The sequence below is a fragment of the Heterodontus francisci genome, chromosome 13 (genome assembly GCF_036365525.1).
Source record: "Heterodontus francisci isolate sHetFra1 chromosome 13, sHetFra1.hap1, whole genome shotgun sequence".
In the NCBI taxonomy this organism is placed as follows: Eukaryota; Metazoa; Chordata; class Chondrichthyes; order Heterodontiformes; family Heterodontidae; genus Heterodontus; species Heterodontus francisci.
In genome coordinates, this window is record NC_090383.1 from 119,687,024 (window position 1) to 119,702,648 (window position 15,625).

General features: G+C 42.8%; 1 protein-coding gene across 1 annotated transcript in view; it reads right to left on the bottom strand.

The window, feature by feature from the left end:
* LOC137376647 (guanylate-binding protein 2-like) overlaps nt 1-15,625 on the bottom strand; it is an 81,966-nt gene that overhangs the window by 38,116 nt on the left and 28,225 nt on the right. The gene's annotated exons all lie outside the window — the stretch shown is intronic.

Below are 15,625 nucleotides of genomic sequence, written 5' to 3' on the forward strand. Positions count from 1 at the left end.
TCTTAGAGCAGACAAAGTTCAAGCAGCCAGGCCAGATTTCTGAGGTCCCTCTCACCAGTTTCTGGGCAGAATTGGCAGGGGATGGGATTGGGATGGGGCTGGAAAATCTCTTGGGAATGTCCTATGCCACATCTGTCTCTTTCCATTTCCCAGTGGGGAGGTTCAGCTGTGAAAAATGCATCTGCTAATCTCAGAGGGAGGAAATGAAAACAACATGCCAATAAGGAAATGACATCTCCTGACAGCAAGAGAAGAACTTGGAGTGGGAGGGGGAGGATCCAGTTATTGTGGTTCATGTCGGAACCAACAACATAGGTGGAAGTAAGAATGAGATTTTGCAAAGGGCGTTTGAACAATAGGGTTCTAAATTGATAAACAAATCCTCGAGGGTAATAATTTCTGGATTACTACCAGAGCCACAGGCAACTTGGCATAGAGTCAATCAGATTGGAGAATTAAATGTGTGGCTCAAAAAGTGGTGTGGGAAGAAGGGGTTTTGATTCATGGGGCATTGGCACTCGTACTAGAGAAAGAAGGAGCTTTTCCTTTGGGATGGGCACCACTTAAACGTGGCTGGGATCTGTATCCTGGCAAATTGTATAACTAGAGCTGGAGATAGGGCATAGGAACATGGGAGCAGGTAGGCCATTCAGGCAATCGAGTCTGCTCCGCCATTCAATACGATCGTGGTGATCATCCACTTCAATGCCTTTTTCCCACACTATCCTCATATCCATTTACGTTATTGATATTTAGAAATCTGTCAATCTCTACTTTAAACATACTCAATGACTGAGCTTCCACAGCCCTCTGGGGTAGAGAATTCCAAAGATTCACAACCCTCTGAGTAAAGAAATTTCTCCTTATCTCTGTCCTAAGTGGCTTCCCCCTTATTTTGAAATTATATCCCCTGGTTCGAGACTCCCCAACCGGGGGAAACATCTTAGCTGCATCTACCCTGTCTATCCCTTTAAGTATTTTGTACATTTCAATGAGATCACCTCTCATTCTTCGAAACTCTAGAGAACTCTAGAAAAGGTAGAAACCCTCAACTCAATCAAAAGGAGTCTGGATATACACCTTGAGTGCTGTAATCTGCAGGGCTAGGGACCAAATGCTGGAAGGTGGGATTAGAATAGGTGGATCGTTTTGCAGTCGGCACAGACACAATGGGCCAAGTGGCCTCTTTCTGTGCTTTAAACATTCTATGATTCTATGATTTTCTATAAGGCCCATTGTCTGAAACGACAATGGGGTGGGGGTTGGGGAAGGGCTTCCATCACTTATTTGTAAATGTATTAAAAATCATTGATATGTACCCTTTAAAAATTAAACTTATTTGTAAGGGCCTAAAGCCCTTTAAAAATGGTGTCAGCGCCTGCACGGTGGCCCAGACGTCATTGCCAGGGACACGGAGGCTGCCCCTCTATTTAAATGACCCCCTGCACGTAATATCGCGAGGGCTCAGGGACGGCGCAATCATAAAATTCAGCTCACTAAGTCTGTCCAAATCCCCTTGAAGCTGCTTTGCATCTTCCTCACAACACACATTCTCACCTAGTTTTGTGTCATCTGCAAACTTGGAAATATTACATTTGGTCCCCACATCCAAATCATTTATATATATTGTGAACAGCTGGGGCCCAAGTACTGATCCCTGCGGTACCACACTAGTCACAGCCTGCCAACATGAGAATGATCGTTTATTCCTACTCCTGTTTTCTGCCTGTTAACAAATCCTTAATCCATGCCAGTATATTACCTCCTATCCCATGTGCTTTAATTTTGCTAGCCAACCTCCTGAGGGGACTTTATCAAAAGCCTTCTGAAAATCCAAGTATACCACGTCCACCGACTCCCCTTTTATCAATTCTGTTAGTCACATCCGCAAAAAACTCCAATAGGTTCATCAAACATGATTTCCCATTCATAAATCCATGTTGACTATGCCCAGTCAGATCACTATTATCAAAGTGTCCATTTATCACATCCTTTAGAATAGATTCTAACATTTTCCCTACTACTGATATAAGGCTAACAGGTCTGTAGTTCCCCGTTTTCTCTCTCCCTCCCTTTTTAAATAGTGGGGTGACATTTGCCAACTTCCAATCTGCAGGAATTGTTCCAGAATCTATAGAATTTTGGAAGATGATCACCAATGCATCCACAATCTCCATAGCTACCTCTTTCAACACTCTAGGATGTAGAATATCAGGTCCTGGGGACTTATCAACCTTCAGCCCCATTAATTTCTCTAATATAACTTTCTGACTAATACTAATTTCCTTCAATTCCTCATTCTCCCTAGTCCCTTGGATCTCTAATTCTGGGAGATTTCTTGCATCTTCCTTGGTGATGACCGACACAAAGTAATCATTTAGCTTCTCTGCCATTTCTCTATTCCCCATTATAAATTCCCCTGACTCTGCCTGTAATGGACCCACTTTTGTCTTCGCCAAATGTTTCCTTTTTACATACCTATGGAAGCTTTTACAATCCATGCTTATGTTTTTTGCTAGTTTACATTCATTGTCTATTCTCCCTTTCTTTATTATTTTCTTGGTCTTCCTTTGCTGTAATCTAAAATCCTCCCAATCCTCAGGTGTACTACTATTTCTGGCAACTTTATAAGCCTTTTCTTTTAATCTTATAGAATCCTTAACTTCCTCTGTTCACCATGGTTGACTGCCTTTACTTTTGGGGGTTTTCTGCCTTGAAGGAATGTATACTTGCTGTAAACTATGCAATAATTCTTTGAAGACTATCCATTGTCTATGCACTGTCATACCTTTTAATGTATTTTCCCAATCTACCTCAGCCAATTCGTCCTTAAACCTTCATAATTTCCTTTGTTCAAATTCAACACCCTGGCTTCAGATTGAATTACCATTAAACTAAAAGAGGTAGGGGACAGGTAGATGAAGGGAGATTTAGAAACCTAAAGAGAATGGTCAAGGCGATAGAGCAGTGTAGCTATTTGGGTAAGGACAAGCAGTGTGGGACCGGAAGGGACAGAGAGTTTAACAGTGTCACGTACTTGTATTTTCTTCTCCTCAGATTAAAAACAGTGTGTGTGCCTTTAAGACTCTGTTAAAAAGAGTGCACCTCTAAGAAAGAGAAGGTTCTGGAATTTCTGAGACACAAAGTGCCACAGCTGCATTTTTTATTACCCTGGGCAACAGCAGGAGAGAGAGAGGTCACATGGTAATGTTTCCATTGCCTGTGTGTAGAGCTGGCAGGGACCGCTCTGAACCAATTAGTTTTGGAGAGACTTTCCAGCGAGGGGTCCTGAAGAAAAGGAGCTGTTTTATTCTCTCGCAGAAAAAACATTCTACAAGGAGCTACAAGCCAAGTTAATTCCCTGAGTAAAGAAGAAAAGCCTTCTTTTTCAAGAAACCGTTTGTATTGCTGTGTTCATTGTTCAAAGAACTGTTTAATGCTTGCTGGAACCAAAGAGTTAAATGCCTATCTACCGAAGGGCTATTTTCATCAAATCCATGTGAAGACTTCAAGTCGCCTTTGACTACTTTCACATTAAAATTCCTCTTCCATCAAGAACCTGCAAAGTCTTTCTTATTTATTCTTAAGAGACAGGTGATTTTAAAAAACTCCACTTTTTAGAACCAAATAACTATTGTTATTTTTGAGTGTATGTGTGTGAATGTGGGGCGTTAGAATAAACTAAGAAGTTATGTCTTTAGACATCAGTTTATCTTAATAGTGTTTAAGATGTGGTTTTTTAAAGTAAATAATTAATTTGCTGTTGTCTAAAGCTATCTGGTTTGGTCTGTTTCATTCTGGGGTTATGAGAGTGTTTAATTTGGCTGTTTTATGATTGGGTGTGAAAGCTTAGCAATATGCTTGTGACCTGTGGAGTGACGGGACTGAATTGACAGTGCATTGCTCCCGCGGCGGTCATAACATATTTAATTGGGGGCTCAACCGGGATCAGAATCAGATTAATTGTGGGGGGGGGGGCTCGCATTTGGAATCATATTAATTATTCATCTCTGGGATAACAGATAAATTGGGGTCTTGCATCTGGCATCATATTAATTGAAAACTCAATTGTTGGGATCCAAATCTAATGCCAATTACAAAAAAAAGGAACCAGGTTTTCTTTTGTAATAAGGTACAGTCTATACCATCTGAATGGAATTAGCAGTTGCAGCAGAGTTTCTGGGAAAGGAGAATGTTTCCCTTAGAGGCTTGATAACTTTAACTCACAATAAACTAAAAGAACTGGTGACAAAATTGGGATTAGATTTGAAATCAGGTGCCAAAAATGCCGTGGTAATTGACAAATAGCTCAACACCTAAAATTAGAAGAAGAAGACGAGGAACCAGAAGGTAGTAAATCAGAGAGTAATGCAGTGAAATTGGCTTAAGTTTCGGTTGGAAATGAAAAAACTGGAACTTCAACAGGAAACAGAAAAAGAAATAGCAATAAGAAAACATGAGGCTGAAAAAGAATTAAGAAAACTTGAACTTGAAAAGAGGAAAGGCAGAAAGAGAGGGAATTTAGGCTAAAAGATACAGAACTAAGACAAAGGGGTGGTCTTGACTCCAGGGAAAATTCGGGTCAGGAAGAATTTGAATTCAGCCCAGGACCCAGCGATAAGCTGTTTAAATTTATACAAGCTCTTCCTAAGTTTGAGGAAAGGGACGTAAAGGCATTTTTCATATCTTTTGAAAAAATAGCCAAACAGTTGAAATGGCTGAAGGAAAGCTGGACAAGGCTTATGCAAAGCAGGTTTGTAGGCAAAGCTCATAAAGTTTATGCCATGTTTCCTGAAGAGGCTTCTGCAGATTATGTGAAGGCAAAAAAGGCTATTCTCGCTGAGTATGAGTTAATCCCTGAAATTTACTGTCAGAAGTTTTGGAATTTACGGAGATTGGCTGGGCAGACGTATGTATAATTTGAGAGGGTGAAGCAAATTAATTTTGACCATTGGATACAGTCATTAAAGATGGAAAAAACATATGAGAACCTTCAAGAGTTGATTCTCTTCGAGGAATTAAAAAATTCCATTCCTTCAGTAGTGAGAGGTCATGTAGATAACATAAAGTTTTGAAAGCTAGGCAAGCGGTGGAAATTGCTGATAGAAACATAGAAAAATAGGAGCAGGAGTAGGTCATTCAGCCCTTCAAGCCTGCACCACCATTCAATACGATCATGGCTGATCATCCAAACTCAGTAACCTGTTCCAGTTTATCACCCACTGTCACAGGGAGTTTTAGAGAGATTTCATCAGACTCTCAAAACAATGATTAGAACATACGGCCACGAATATCCACATGGCTGGGATAAAGGACTAGACTTTCTTTTATTTGCCACCAGAGACTCACCGAAATGAATCTACAGGCTTCAGTCCTTTTGAATTGGTTTACAGACATGAAGTAAGAGGTCCTCTAAAACTTATAAAGGACAGATTCTTGGAACAAAAGAATGAATCCTTGCTACTAGACTATGTACCTGTGTTCCGGGAAAGGCTCACAAAAGCTTGTGGTGTGGCTCAGATACACCTTAAAACATCCCAAGCCAATATGAAAAAATGGGCAGACAAGAATGCAAAAGCCTGCAATTTTCAACCACGGGATGAAGTATTGGTGTTGTTACTGCTAGAGGGAGAACCATTAAAAGCACGGTTCAGTGGCTCATATAGAGTGATCAAAAGAGTGGGTAAGGTAGATTATTTGATTGACACCCCGATCGCCAGAAGAAGAACTGGTTTTGTCACATTAATATGCTCAAACAATATTACCGCAGGGAGGAGGATAAGCAAGTGCAGGTATGTCAGGTCATCGGGACTGTTGAGAAGGAAAAGGATAGTGAGGATGAGGCAGAAGGAGACCTAGACAATTCTCAGATTGAACCTCCCAACTATCAGATTAGCAAATATAAACTGGCCAGGAAAATTGGACAACATGTTTTTGCACTTAAAGGCAAAACAATGTGAAAACCTAACCAGGCTTTTCAGAACATTTTAAAGAGTTTGCAGGGATAAGCCAGGATGTACAATCTTAACCACATATGATGTGGATATAGGGAGAACCATTCTTTTGAGTCCATGTGAAAACAGAAATCCAGTACATGCTGGAAGACAATTAGATTGAACCTCGTCAAAGTAGCTGGAGTTCACCAGTACTTCTGGTACCTAAACCTGACGGGTCAACCTGGTTTTGTATAGACTATAGAAAAGGCAATGCGGTAACGAAGGCAGACTCCTACCCAATTCCGCATTTAGAAGACTGCATTGACAGAGTGGGCAGTGCTAGGTTTCTTACTAAGATTGACTTGTTAATGGGATACTGGCAAGTTCCTTTGACTTCTCAAGCCAAAGATATATCAGCTTTTGTAACACCGGACGGTCTTTATCAGTGCCAGGCGATGCCATTCGGGCTAAAAAATTCCCCAGCTACTTTTCAAAGATTAATGAATCAGGTGGTAGCCAGTGTTCCCAACTGTGTAGTATATCTCGATGATGTACTAATATACAGTAACACTTGGCAAGAACACTTAAACCAACTAAAAAATTCTGTTTAAAAAGTTACAACCCGTGGCCTTCGTAATAAATATGGCAAAGTATGAATTCGGAAAAGCAAGAGTAACTTGCCTCGGACACAAAGTGGGCAAGGTCAGGTATTGCCAAAAACGGCAAAAGTACAAGCCTTAGTGGAGTTCCCCATCCCTAAATCTAAATGGGAAATAATAAGGTTTTTAGGGATATGCAGCTTTTACAGGAAATTTGTACGGAATTTTAGATTTTTGGCTGCTCCATTAACCGATTTGCTACCAAAAAAGAAAACCAAAGTGGTATGGTCAGATGAGTGCCAGCAGCTTTTGAACAGCTAAAGGCAATCTTAACTAATGAACCAGTGTTGGCTGCTCCAAATTTCACAAAACCCTTTAAAATAGCGATCGTGCTAGCGACCTGGGGGTTGCTGCAGTCCTATTGCAGGATGATGGAATCGAGCATAGAGAAGCCAGTAGGGTACTTTTCAAGAAAGCTAAATTGCCATCAAAAATGTATTCCACTGTTGAAAACGAAACATTAGGACTTTTGTTGGCTCTCAAACATTTTGAAGTATATGCCCGCCAGGACTTTAAAGAAATACTAATAAACACTGAAGATAACCTATTAAGATTTGTGGAAAAGTTAAAGAATCGAAATGCTAGAATATTTAGATGAAGTTTGTTGTTACAGCCTTATCATTTAAAAATGTTACATATTTTAGGGAAAAATAATGTTATCGCCAATGCTTTGTCACAAATTTAACCATGTTAACTTATATGGATGTACAAAGAAAATGCTATAAATTATCAGTAAAGTGAACAGGGTGTGAATGCAAAAAAAATGTTCAAGTATTTTGTTTCCAATTTCTATTTTTCTTGCATTGTAATGAAACGCATTTCAGCAATAGCATTTCATTTCGCCAAGGGTGGAGGTATCATGGACTTGTATTATTTTTCTCCTCAGATTAAAAATAGCCTTTAAAACTATTAAAAACAGTGCATCTTTAAGGAAGAGAAGGTTCTGGAATTTCTGAGACACAGAGTGCCACAGCTGTATCTTTTGTTACGCTGGGCAACAGCAGGAGAGCGAGATGTCACATGGTAATTTTTCCATTTGGCTGAGTGTGGAGCTGGCGGGGACCAGTCTGATCCAATTAGTTTTGGAGAGACTTTCCAGCGAGGCGTTCTGAAGAAGCTGTTTTATTCTCTCACAGAAAAAAATGTACAAGGAGCTAAAAGCCAAGTTAATTCCCTGAATAAAGAAGAAAAGCCTTCTTTTTATATTGCTGTGCTCATCATTCAAAGAACTGTTTAATGCCTACTGCAGCCAAAGAGTTGAATGCCTATCTACTGAAGGACTATTTTCATCAGATCATTACAGAGACATTACACAGATGGTTACATGGTAACCAAGGGAAATAAATATTCTAGAGTGCAGAACATTTCGAAAAGACAGGCAGAATGGAAAAGGAGGAGGAGTATCCCTGATAGTAAAAGATGACAAAAGGAAAGTCATAAGAAAGGATCTTGGCTCAGAAGATCAGGAAGGAGAATCAGTTTGGTTGGAGATTAGGAATAACAAGGGTCAGAAAACATTAGTGGGTATAGTTTGTAGACTGCCTGACTGTAGTTATACCATTGGATGGAGCATTAAGCAAGAAATAATTGCAGCTTGTAACAAATTAATATGTTTTAATCATGGGGGACTTTAATCTTCATATAGACTGGTCAAATAAAATTAGCAAAGGTAATCGAGAAGATGTGTTGTAAAATGCTTTCACAACAATTTCCTAGATCAATGCATGTTCCCAGTGGAACCAACTAGGGATAAAGCTATTTTAGATCTAGTATTGTATAATGAGGCAGGGTGAACTAGTAATCTCCTCGTAAAAGATCCTCTGGAAAAAAGTGATCATGATACAGTTGAATTCCATATTAATATTTAACAAAAATACATTCCATTTGAAAATGAAAACTTAGCGAGAAAGATCCATCCATGGCTTGAAAAGGAGGTTAAGGATAGAATTAGATTAAAAGAAGAGATTTATAATGTTGCAAAGAACAATCTGAGGATTGGGAGAGGTTTAGAAACCAGCAAAAGGTGACCAAAATGTTGATAAAAAGGGAAAAAAATACAAATTTGAGAGTAAACCATCCAGGAATATTAAAAAATTATAAGAACTTTTACAACTATATAAAAATAGGAAAGTAGCTAAAGTAAATACTGGTCTTTAGAGGTAGAGACAGGAGCAATTATCTTCGGGAATATGAAGAAACGGCAGAGACGTTGGATAACTATTCTGTGTTTGTCTTCAAAGTAGAAGACACAAATTACATTCCAGAAATAGAGGGTAACTAAAGGGCTAATAGGAAGGAAGAATTTTAAATAATTAATATCAACATAGAAAAAATAATGAAGAAAATTAAGGGTCTAAAAGCTGACAAACCCCAGGAACTGATGGCCTACATTCTAGGGTTCTAAAAGAGGTAGCTGCAGATATAGTGGAAGCACTGGTTATGATTTTCCATAATTCTCTGGATTCTACAATGTTCCCAGCGGATTGGAAATTAGCAAATGGAACGTTGCTATTTAATAAAGGAGGAAGAGAGAAAACAGTGAGCTACAAGCCTGACATCAGTCATTGGGAAAATGCTGGAATCTATTATTCAGGAAGTCTGAGCAATGAATTTAGAAAATTATAGTACGATCAAGCAGTCAACATGAAAAGGGAAATGATGCTTGACAACTTAATTAGAGTTTTTTGAGGACGTAATTAGTAGGGTAGATAAAGGGGAGCCAGTAGATGTAGTATACTTGGATTTCCAAATGGCATTCAATAAGGTCAAAACGTTAATACACAAGATAATGGGCTGAATTTTATCAGCCCCTCGATGTCGGGGGTCCTGGCATGGGGGGCCCATAAAACGCTTGCAGGAGCAGCCCACCATGACCCCTGACGCCGAGAAGGCCCCACCGCATTTTACGGTGGCGGTGGTGAGGCCTCAGTGCGGCCGGCCTTCATTTAAATATTAAAATTAATTAAAACATGTAAATCAACTTACCTTGTCAACTCTTGCGCCTTCTGAACTCCTTTCAGAGTTCCAAGGAGAGTAACTGGTGGGGAGGGGGGAGAGGAGTGAAATTATCAGGGCGGGGGCGAGGGAAGCGGGGGAAAACACTTTTTTTGGCTGTTGGGGATAGTGGGAAAGGCTTGAAGGGCAAATGTTATGAGGTTGGGTGGGGGGGGGGTGGAGAAGTTCGGGTTGGGAATAAATTTCATTTTGTTGATATTGCTCTGAAAAGAAATACTGGGGTGGGGTGGGGGGGTGCTGTGGGAAAGGGCCACCAGCATTTATTAAAATTTTTGCAAACAATGCACCACAATATAGCTTTAAAAATTAAAATATCTTCTAAGGGCTTAAAGCCCTTTAAAAATGGTGCTGGCGCAGTGGTGCCAGTCGCTCCTGCCAGGGATGCGGTGCCCACCCCCTCTACATCATCAGTGGCGGCTGTTCCTCCCCCTCCATTTAAATGAGCCCCCGTGCGAAATATTGCGGGGGCTCAGAGGCGGCGCATCTGTGCCTGAAGGCTGCAGACTTCAAAGCCCACCCCCTCCATTTGCAGCATGCTAGTAAAATTCAGCCCAATGGCTCATGGAGTTGGGGTAATATATTAGGATGGATGGAAGATTGATTAATGGACAGTGTCATGCAGACCCCAACCTGCCAAGAATGAGACATATTAATTTTGTCACATGAACATTGATTTTAAACTTTTGCTGGAGTGAAGAAATGACTTGTTAAAAAATCACCAGACACTTGGTTGGAAGGACATTTGCATAATAACAGACAGTGCTTGTGGAGACAAAGAACTATTCCCTGGTCCACTTAACCCACAATGGATTTTGATCACCAGACATTGAAGGTGTTTCTTCTTTCTTTCTTTTGGGCCTCCTTATCTCGAGAGACAATGGATACGCGCCTGGAGGTGGTCAGTGGTTTGTGAAGCAGCGCCTGGAGTGGCTATAAAGGCCAATTCTGGAGTAACAGGCTCTTCCACAGGTGCTGCAGAGAAATTTGTTTGTTGGGGCTGTTGCACAGTTGGCTCTCCCCTTGCGCCTCTGTCTTTTTTCCTGCCAACTACTAAGTCTCTTCGACTCGCCACAATTTAGCCCTGTCTTTATGGCTGCCCGCCAGCTCTGGCGAATGCTGGCAACTGACTCCCACGACTTGTGATCAATGTCACACGATTTCATGTCGCGTTTGCAGACGTCTTTATAACGGAGACATGGACGGCCGGTGGGTCTGATACCAGTGGCGAGCTCGCTGTACAATGTGTCTTTGGGGATCCTGCCATCTTCCATGCGGCTCACATGGCCAAGCCATCTCAAGCGCCGCTGACTCAGTAGTGTGTATAAGCTGGGGATGTTGGCCGCTTCAAGGACTTCTGTGTTGGAGATATAGTCCTGCCACCTGATGCCAAGTATTCTCCGAAGGCAGCGAAGATGGAATGAATTGAGACGTCGCTCTTGGCTGGCATACGTTGTCCAGGCCTCGCTGCCGTAGAGCAAGGTACTGAGGACACAGGCCTGATACACTCGGACTTTTGTGTTCCGTGTCAGTGCGCCATTTTCCCACACTCTCTTGGCCAGTCTGAACATAGCAGTGGAAGCCTTACCCATGCGCTTGTTGATTTCTGCATCTAGAGACAGGTTACTGGTGATAGTTGAGCCTAGGTAGGTGAACTCTTGAACCACTTCCAGAGCGTGGTCGCCAATATTGATGGATGGAGCATTTCTGACATCCTGCCCCATGATGTTCATTTTCTTGAGGCTGATGGTTAGGCCAAATTCATTGCAGGCAGACGCAAACCTGTCGATGAGACTCTGCAGGCATTCTTCAGTGTGAGATGTTAAAGCAGCATCGTCAGCAAAGAGGAGTTCTCTGATGAGGACTTTCCGTACTTTGGACTTCGCTCTTAGACGGGCAAGGTTGAACAACCTGCCCCCTGATCTTGTGTGGAGGAAAATTCCTTCTTCAGAGGATTTGAACGCATGTGAAAGCAGCAGGGAGAAGAAAATCCCAAAAAGTGTGGGTGCGAGAACACAGCCCTGTTTCACACCACTCAGGATAGGAAAGGGCTCTGATGAGGAGCCACCATGTTGAATTGTGCCTTTCATATTGTCATGGAATGAGGTGATGATACTTAGTAGCTTTGGTGGACATCCGATCTTTTCTAGTAGTCTGAAGAGTCCACGTCTGCTGACGAGGTCAAAGGCTTTGGTGAGATCAATGAAAGCAATGTAGAGGGGCATCTGTTGTTCACGGCATTTCTCCTGTATCTGACGAAGGGAGAACAGCATGTCAATAGTCGATCTCTCTGCACGAAAGCCACACTGTGCCTCAGGGTAGACGCGCTCGGCCAGCTTCTGGAGCCTGTTCAGAGCGACTCGAGCAAAGACTTTCCCCACTATGCTGAGCAGGGAGATTCCACGGTAGTTGTTGCAGTCACCGCGGTCACCTTTGTTTTTATAGAGGGTGATGATGTTGGCATCGCGCATGTCCTGGGGTACTGCTCCCTCGTCCCAGCACAGGCATAGCAGTTCATGTAGTGCTGAGAGTATAGCAGGCTTGGCACTCTTGATTATTTCAGGGGTAATGCTGTCCTTCCCAGGGGCTTTTCCGCTGGCTAGGGAATCAATGGCATCACTGAGTTCCGATTTGGTTGGCTGTATGTCCAGCTCATCCATGACTGGTAGAGGCTGGGCTGCATTGAGGGCAGTCTCAGTGACAGCATTCTCCCTGGAGTACAGTTCTAGGTAGTGCTCAACCCAGCGGTCCATCTGTTTGCGTTGGTCAGTGATTATGTCCCCCGATTTAGATTTGAGGGGGGTGATCTTCTTGATGGTTGGCCCAAGAGCTCTCTTCATGCCATCATACATTCCTCTGATGTTTCCGGTGTCTGAGGCCAGCTGAATATGACTGCATAGGTGTTGCCAGTAGTCGTTTGCGCAACGCCTAGCTGTTCTTTGTGCAGTACTTCTGGCTGCTTTAAGTGCTGCGGATGTTAAATCGCTGGGGGCTTTCTTGTAGTTCAAAAGTGCAATGCGCTTAGCGGCTATGACAGGTTCCAGCTCTTCATTATGAGATTGAAACCAGTCTGCATTTCTCTTCGCACTTTTGCCGTAGGTGGTCAAAGCTGACTCATAGATGGCGTCTCTGATGTGGGCCCACTTGGTCTCAGCATCCCCTGTGGGAGTGTTTTGAAGGGCTGTTACAAGTGAATTTAGAAATTTTTGTAACAGCTGTGGGTGAGAAATTCTGCTCGTGTTGATGCGCGGGTGGCCCTTCTGCTTGGAATGATGCAACTTCTTTGGTCTGAGTCTAACCTTGCTGCACACCAGGGAGTGGTCGGTGTCGCAGTCCGCACTGTGGAAGCTGCGTGTGATTTGAACACTGTTTAAGGCGGCTCGCCATCTCGCAAGATGGCTCCTGGGCTGGAAGCTCCCTCGGAAGCTCCCTTGCTGTTCAACTCTATCCATGGCCATCTGCTCCCATCCCTAACGTTTTCTCCCCCAATCTGCCCTCTTAAACTGTTTAAATTCCCCTGGCTCTTTAAATCAGTTCATTTTAGCCCTATCTAAAAGTTAACAGTTAGTTTAGTGTATGTTACCTGGGCCCACTGCCCTCCCCCAGCCACACCTGCTCTTTGTTTTCTCAATGAAATTGATCCGGATGAAACTGACGAGCACAGCTGCCGATACTTTAATCTCCGATCCTGCTGTCTTCACAGTCCAGAGTGTCTGCAGCCACGGCATGCGGTAAGTCCATTGAGGTGAAGAAGGAGCTGCGGGACCCGAGAGAAGTCCTGTGAAAAGGTGCCCCGAACACCCAAAACATTCACGAACGGCCCCCCCGGCCGCAACTTCAAAGCGCCCGCGGGAGATGGCTCGGAGAGCATCTGCAGCGCACTGTCGGCAATGCTGCATGCCTTTATTTAAACCACTGCAAAAAAAAAAACCCTTAGCAAATGTAATCACCTCTAAGTCTGCCAAATGATGCTTCACCTCCCGAAGGACGTGGATGAGCTTTCCGGACGTCGATGGTGGGCACTGAGGAAATGGCTTATTACCTGCACCAGATTCCACCCCCCCTCCCCCCCCCCCTTTACCCCCCTTCCACCCCCCTCCCCTTCCCTGCTCCACCCTCTCAGCTCACCCCCTCACAACCCCGTCCCAGCCCGCCCCCCCCTCGCACCATCTTCACCCCGCACCCCCTTCCCCTGCACCCCCCAATGAAGTCTACATTGAAGGTGTAAGGAAGAGCATTCCAGAGGCTGCTAAGGTGATACAATCCACAAAAGCCAGGACTGATTAAACCAGCTGGTCCAGGGTTTTTTGAACAAACCACAGAGAATTTGAACGAAGGAAGACTGTTTGCTCCTGGACTGAGAAGACCTCTCCTGTCTGCTCCCATCTCTTTCTCACAAGCCTCTGGAAACCACTGAAGACACGTGAACCTCAAGAGAGAAAAGTCTCCTACATTGACAAGGTTTATGAATACTGGGCCCCAACGAAAAGCAAGACCTACCTACAATCAAGGGCTCTACAGTGAGCTCGAAGAACCTTAACAAAAACTCTTCAGATATTGCCTTAAACTTTTCCACTTTATTTCTTCTGCTCTTTTCTATCTCTATCTGCATGTGTGTATCGCATATACATGCTAGGGTGGGCGCGTTGCGTATCCGTAGGGGTTAACCGAATTCAAATTTAAGTTTAATAAAGTTCAATCTTTCTTCTTTAAACCTAAGAAAACCTGTTTGACCTTATAATTGGAAAGCAGTGAACAAGGATTTACCAAGGGGGAGCTAAAAACACGGTGCGTTTAAAATTAGACCTGTTAGAGTAAGAACAGTTGAAGGCTGAGAGGGAACCCTAAACCCCTTTCTCACCCGGTCATAACAACAGGAAGCAAAAAGTGGGAATAAACAGGGCATTTTGAAGCTGGTAGGCTGTAACTAGTGGAGTGCCACAAGGAACGGTGTTGGGACATCAGCTATTTACAATCCATATTCATGACTTAGATGAAGAGACAGAGAGTAATGTATCTAAGTTTGCTGATGATACAAAGTTAGGTGGGCATGGAAGCTGTGAGAAGGACACAAAGAGGTGGCAAAGAAATAAAAACAGGATGAGTGATTGGACAACAAGGTGGCAGATGGAGCATAATATGGGAAAGTGCGAGGTTATTAAGAATAGAAAAGCAGAATATTTTTTAAAAGACTCAAAACTTTTAAAAGTTGATGTTCAGTGAGACTTGGATGTGCCTGTACAGGAACACAGAAAGTTAGCATGCAGGTACAGAAAGCAACTAGAAAGGCAAGTGGCATGTTGGCTTGCAGTACAAAAATAAGGAGGTCTTGCTACAGTTTTACAGAGTTTTGATGAGACTGCACCTGGAGAACTACGCACAGTTTTGATCTCCATATTTAAGCAAGGATAGACTTGCTTTGGAGGCAGTACAGCAAAGGTTCACGAGATTGGTTCTTGGGATGAGAGGGTTGTCCTATGATGAGAGGCTGAGTAAAGAAATTACTTCAGATGGGATAGCTCTTATCATTGCAGAGAGGTGCAAGAATTATACAGTAGTTTTATTGGGGCACTTGAATTATCCTAATATAGTCTGGGATAGTATTAGTGTAAAGTGAGGAGAAAGAGAAGAGTTTCTCCACATATACGAATCAGGAAGAGGATTAGGCCTTTCAGCCCCTTGAGCCCTGCTCTGCCATTTGATAAGATCAGGACTGATCTGATTGTGGCCTTAACTCTACTTTCCTGTCTAGCCACTTGACTCCCTTGTCAATCAAGAATCTATCTAACTCCGCCTTAAAAATATTCAATGATCCTACCTCCACTGCTCTCTGGGGAAGAGAATTCCACAGACTAATGGCCCTCAGAGAAAACATATCTCCTCATCCGCATCTTAAATGGGAGACCTCTTATTTTTAAATGGTGTTCCCTGGTTCGAGTCTCTCTCATAAAGGAAAACATCCTCTGGCCCCTGTAAATTGTTATCACAGATTGGCAGACAAAACTGTAACAGAACAAT